Genomic DNA, 6,186 nt, shown 5'->3' with positions numbered 1-6,186 from the left:
TGTGAGAGGTGAGCAGTTTAGACTGGAGCAGGACAGCCCAAGAAACAATCCACCTGAGCACCATCTTCTCCAAGATCCCAGGGTCTTTCATCTTTCCACTGAGGACAGAATTCTCCCATGAAGCAGGCTCAGAACCGTTAGCTTCTATTTCCTCCATGTTCTGCTTCACTCCACTGATCACTTCTGCAACGCAACTTAATTTCTGAAAGCTGGAGACTTTTTAGCTGTAGACGATTTAGATACAGAAAACATCAAACACTGTCACACCACATTTTCCTCAAATGTCCCCCTTTTGAGCAATTGCTCCAGATACCATAGGCCCTGTGCACTGACCTCCCTGTAAAAAGACTCAAACTCTCAGGTGGACTTGAAGCTAAATCAGGACCCACAGACGCTGAGAAGTTTTTTTCTTCTGAAAGTCTTTGTCTGATGGTAACATCAGCCTTTTTTTTATACAATAAGATTGGTGCTTGCTACTCAGCTTTTCTTTATTTTACAAAGTATACATTTAGGGATACACATGTGGATGATCTATCTACAAATTAGAACAGGCACTGATTAACACAAAAGTCTGAGTACTGTTCATCTTTGGGGAAGAGACAATGGAAGCAATTGAGTAACTGCACCCAGAGGCTTCAATGTCATGTCCTTGTTCTATTTCTCAACTGAGTGATGGATGCATACATGTATTGTTTTTAAATTGTTTGTGTAAATATCATATATTTCCCACCTTGTGTAAGACATTTCATACATACTAAATAGTAAACAATTAACAAAATAATAATCTATTTAGATGTTGCTTGTTGAATGTTAGATTAAAAATTTTGTTATGACTTGAATAGTTTTTATAAATTGAAAGTGGCTGGAATTTAGTTATAATCTGATAGGAAAGAGCCAGTTGAACACAAATTAAGTAGAAAGAGGGGTCAAGTTTCCTGGAATGACAGGATGAGCGCCACTGGACAGAGTGGCAGAACTGCTGGAGTGAGGATAGATGTGAGGGAGAAGCTAGTGCTGGAGTAAAAAAGAAAAACAAAGCAAGCCGAGCGCGTCCTAGGCCATTTGCTTCAGGTATTAGGTTTCAAGATTCATGTTTCATGAAACCATGAATCATTTAAATCCATCGTGAGCCAATTTCTGAAACAAGAGGTCTTATGCTATCTAATGTCGCACTATGATGTGTGATACTAAATAAATAGGCACAGCTAACTTGACTGCTGTTTCTTTCACGCCTCTCTGATTCTTTTTGCCTCAAAGATTTCTATGGACCTTTTAAAGAAGAACTGCTTTATTGTTATGTAAAGTAGAAGTTTCTTCATGTCCGGATAGCTCACGAGCTAGGAGCCATATGCAGAGACTCCTTTCACAGCAGGGCATCTTCCTGGCATTTTTCCTGACTCCTTTGTGAAGTAGCAGCCACAAGAATGTAGCCTCCGGCTCTGTAACTATTAGGCTTTCCTGTGTGATTTTCAAGCAGTTTGGCAGCCTGGCGGGAGCCCATTTCCACACGCAAATGAGGTATCCCCAAAGTACCTATCAGCTGAAGTTTTACCACTACCCCCACGGTATAAAGTTCCCTGATTCCCCTCAATAATTGAAGGAGCTGGATCACTCTGGGACACTGAGGCTTGGAGCCACGCACAGAGCCATTGAATAAAGAGTATAACACTGAGTCTGACTGAGCTGAGTCTTGTCTCACTGCCTACGATCCAGCCTTCCCGGGAAGAGTTGTCTTTCCGTTACCGACTCACAGATCCCAGCTTTAGCCGCCCTCACACTCTCCCATGTGATCCAGCAGCCGGTGGATTTCGCATCTTGAGGAAAGTGCACAGGTGAAATTAGGGCGGGACGAGGCACAGCGGAAAAGCCCGCGGGACCAGACCCGCCGCCGCTTCCAGGTGTGCCCGCGCACCCCACATCTGGTGCCCAGTGTGCCCCATAAACTATCAATAGTATCATTACATTCAGGGGTCACTAAACATGTTGAGAAAATATAATATTTATTCTTTGGAAATTTCATACATGTATATAATGTATCTTGATCATATCATATCCACCCCTCATTCACTCTCCAATTCCCCCCAGAACCCTCCATAACATCTTTCTCCCAACTTCATGTCCTCCTGATTTAGTTAATTAATTTTAACCCACTGTCTCAGTTTGTTTCTTTATTGCTGTGACAAAACATTCTGACCAATACTAACTCGGGGAGGAAAGGGTTTATTTATCTTACATCTCCCAAGTCACAGTTCATCAAGGAGCCCAAGGTAGGAACTTAGGGCAGGAACTTGGAGGCAGGAGCTGGAACTCAGGCCATGGAGGAACACTGCTTACTAGCTTGCTCCCCTGGCCCCTGCTCAGCCTGGTTTTTTATGCAACACAGGCCCACCTTCCCAGGGTTGGCGCCACCCACAGTGGGCTGGGCCCTCCCACATCACTCAACAATCAAGAAGATGTCCCATGGACATGGCCACAGGCCAGTCCAATGAAAGCAATTCCCCAATTGAGGCTCCCTCAACCCAGGTGAGTGAAGTTGACACTAAAGCTATCCAGCACACCCACTGAATCCAATTAGTCCTGCCCTTATGTGCATGAGTGTGGGGTCATTCACTGGGTTATGGGTAATCTACCAGTGGCCACACTCCTTAAGAAAGTGACATTCCCTCCCTTAGGAGCCATAAGCTGCCAATAGCTCCTTTATTTAAGATTCTTTCTGGAAAGTATATATTTTTAGGAACTATATTATCTATTTCCTTGGCTCTACCAGGTCATTTGAGTGCTATTTAATAAAAATCTCTAGAGAGGTCACTAGCAATTACAATAGTAATTCTGTTATAATAGTAATTCTGCCTAGGAAAGTTAGGGACAGAAACTGTATTCACAAGAGTAGGGAGATGGCTCAGTGGGGAAAGTGCTTGCTGGGTAAGCACAGGGACCTGAATTCGATCTCCAGAAAGGGAGAAGAGAGTTCAACTACCAATGAGAATTTTGCCTCCGATCTCACAATGATACAATTTAAAAATAAGTACAACCCGGAAGATAGTATCTACCTATAACTTAGATCCTAGAACAGAAGAGTGGCATTGGATAAAAAAAATAAGGATTTGAATTTCGAATTCTGTTAAACCAGAAGCTCTACAATGAAATTTTATGAGGCAAAAAATGCACAACATGGATAGATGTCCCAATGGATAAATACTGAACTCCTTTTTTGTGGTACTAGAGATGAGCTAGGCCTCTGACATGCTAAGCAGGCATTCTACCACTGAGACACATCTCCAGCCCCAAAGCCTGTGCTCTTCACAGATCCCTTGAAGGTCTTCCTTTCAAGCGCACTTCTCAGAGCAGGATGCTGCTCTGATCAGTTGCTCCATGACTGGAACAATCCTAGCATTATTTTAGCTCATTGAGAATATCTATGGAAGACAAAACAGCTTCAGTTCTGTTGCCCAAAAGCAGAGCCTGAGAAAGAGATGCTTGTGAAAATGACTTCTTGAAGAAGTACTGTTCGGGTGACACAAGTGCAGGAGAGAGGTCAAGAACACCCATGTGGGTGCACCAAAAGTTCATCCTCAGCCTGATCCCATGGGAGCTCAGGAGCATGAAGTATAGCCAGGTATTTTGAAGCTTCCATGTAGAGAAACATAATGGGGAAAGAGAAACAAGGTGGAGAAGGACAAATGGTGACTCGTCGTCCTTCTTCTCTGACCCTCATATAAAACAAACAAACCAATTAAGAAAATAGTTTATTCAGTATTTTTATGTGTATGAGTGTATTGCCTGCCATGTATGTAAGTGCACCTGTGTAATGCAATGCCTGTGGAGGTCAGAGGAGGCCGTCAGATCCCCTGGAACAGGAGTTACAGATGGTTGTTAGTTGCAATGTGGGTATTGGGACCCAAACCCAGTCCTCTGCATGAGCAGCCAGTGCTCTTAACTGCTGAGCCATCTCTCCAGCCCCAAAACAACTTTTTTAAGCAGAAAGAGTTTAGGAAAACTACAGATAGCAGGGAGATCTCTGGGCTTCCCCGGGCTTTCTCTGAAAAAGGTGATTTAAAATGTTGGGTAGGATTTTCCAACCTTTCTCTGAAGCAGGCTTTGTGAGACAACCCTCCCTGAACCCACAGAAAAAAAACATGCTTCTTGCTGACTGCAAACTCACACAGGAGTCTGAACAGATTGCCAAATCTTTTCTGTTCAGAACAAGTAGGTCATGCTTCTAGCTCTCATCAAACAGCACAGAAGTACCCAGGCTTACCTGTTCCTTCAGGTCATCATTTGCTTTTGAAGTCTGGTGTTATGCTTGTGTTTTTTCTTGTTAATCTGTCTTTTGTAATAGAGGCCATAAATCTGGGATTGGTGGAGAAAAGATACTTTCCTCTCCTGAAAATAGGGGGCATGTGTTGAAGATAAAGAAGAATAAACAAACTTGGCTATACAAAGCCATACATCTACCTTCCAGTTTTATTTTATTTATTTATTTATTTATTTATTTATTTATTTTTGGTCTGTTTGAGACAGAGTCTCCCTGTAGCCCGAGCTGTCCTGGAACTCACTATGTAGACCAGGCTGGCCTTGAACTCACAGAGATCTGCCTGCCTTTGCCTCCCAAGTGCTGGGACTTCAGGTGTGTGCCACCACGCCCAGCTACCTTCCAGTTTTAAATGATTACACTGATATGAAAGAAATAAACCTTGGATTTATCTCAATCCAATTATTTGAATGTCTAGATAAACCAAATGCCAATTAAGTAGTCAGTTTTATCACTCCTTTTTGCTTTTTTTGTTTGTTTGTTTTGTTTTGTTTTTGAGACAGGGTCTACTTGTAGCACCATCTGGCCTGGAACTTACTCACTATGTAGACCAGGTTGGCCTTGATCTCACAGAGATACACCTGCCTCTGCCTCCTGAGTGCTGGGATTAAAGGCATGCACCACCATGCCTGGTTTATCAGTCCTCTTTGACAGATGAGAAAACTAAGGGCTTGTAGCTAGAAGGTAGCAGAGTTGGGATTTGACTACAATCTAATTTCAGAGCTTGCCTTCAGTTTTACTTCAGCTGTCAGTTTAGCACTCCCACAGCCCTAGATCAGTTTGACCCCAGGGCATGTCTGTGGGGCATTTTCTTGACTGCTAACTGATGTAGGAGGGCCCAGCCCACTGTGGGTGCTGCCCCCCTGGGCAGGTGGGCCTGATGTATAAGGAAACTTGTTGTGTAGTAGCCAGAGAGAACCAGCCAATAAGCAATGTTCCTCCATCGTTTCTGTGGTAGTTCCTTCTTGACCTCCTGCCCTGACTTTCCTCAATTGCTAGTTGTGACCTGGAAGTAAAGCCAAATAAACCCTTTCCTCCCCAAGTTGCTTTTGGTCATGGTGTTTATCACAGCAATGCAAAACGCAAACTAGAACATGATCTTTTTAACTTAATTTTACATTCTAGGGGCTGGAGAGATGCCTCAGCAGTTAAGAGCACTGACTGCTCTTTGCAGAGGACCTGGGTTCGATTCCCAGCACCCACATGGTGGCTACAGGCTGTCCTTAACTCCAGTTCCAGGGGAATCTGAAGCCCTCTTCTGACCTCTGTGGCATTGCACTACATGGGTGCATTCACATACATGCAGGCAACACACACTCATACACATAAAATAAAAATAATAAAAAACATTTTTAAAAATTACATTCTAAAATTGTGTGTGTGTGTGTGTGTGTGTGTGTGTGTGTGTGTGTGCGCCCCAAGCTAGGGTGCACTTGTGGCGGTCGGAGGACAACCTGACGTGGGCTCTCTCCTACCATGTGGCTTGTACTCAGGTTGTCAGTCTTGGTGGCAAGCACATTTCCTGCTGAGCCATCTCACCAGCCCTGCACTTGTGTTCTTAACCTCCGTATTTTGTCCTTGCTTTTAGATAAAAAGTTCCCATTGCAAAAGGAGTAATTGATGATCTTGTACACAATGGATAATTATTGGAACAAAGCTCTCAGGGAACAGGAAGGGGTATGTTTTCAAAAGCTCTAGAAAGAGACCCACATATGTATCTTAACTGATACATATGTATCAGCTTAAACTGATTGTAAAGATGTTTCCAAAAGAGGAAATTTAGCCTTTTTGTTGCTCCTGACCTATTTATAAAACATATTATTTTAATAAAGTAAAATTTAAATATCTTCAGTTCATATTTTTTAATTTTAAAA

This window comes from Nannospalax galili, unplaced genomic scaffold (assembly GCF_000622305.1).
Source record: "Nannospalax galili isolate Female #2095 unplaced genomic scaffold, S.galili_v1.0 scaffold18, whole genome shotgun sequence".
Taxonomy (NCBI): Eukaryota; Metazoa; Chordata; class Mammalia; order Rodentia; family Spalacidae; genus Nannospalax; species Nannospalax galili.
This window is presented reverse-complemented; position numbering follows the sequence as displayed.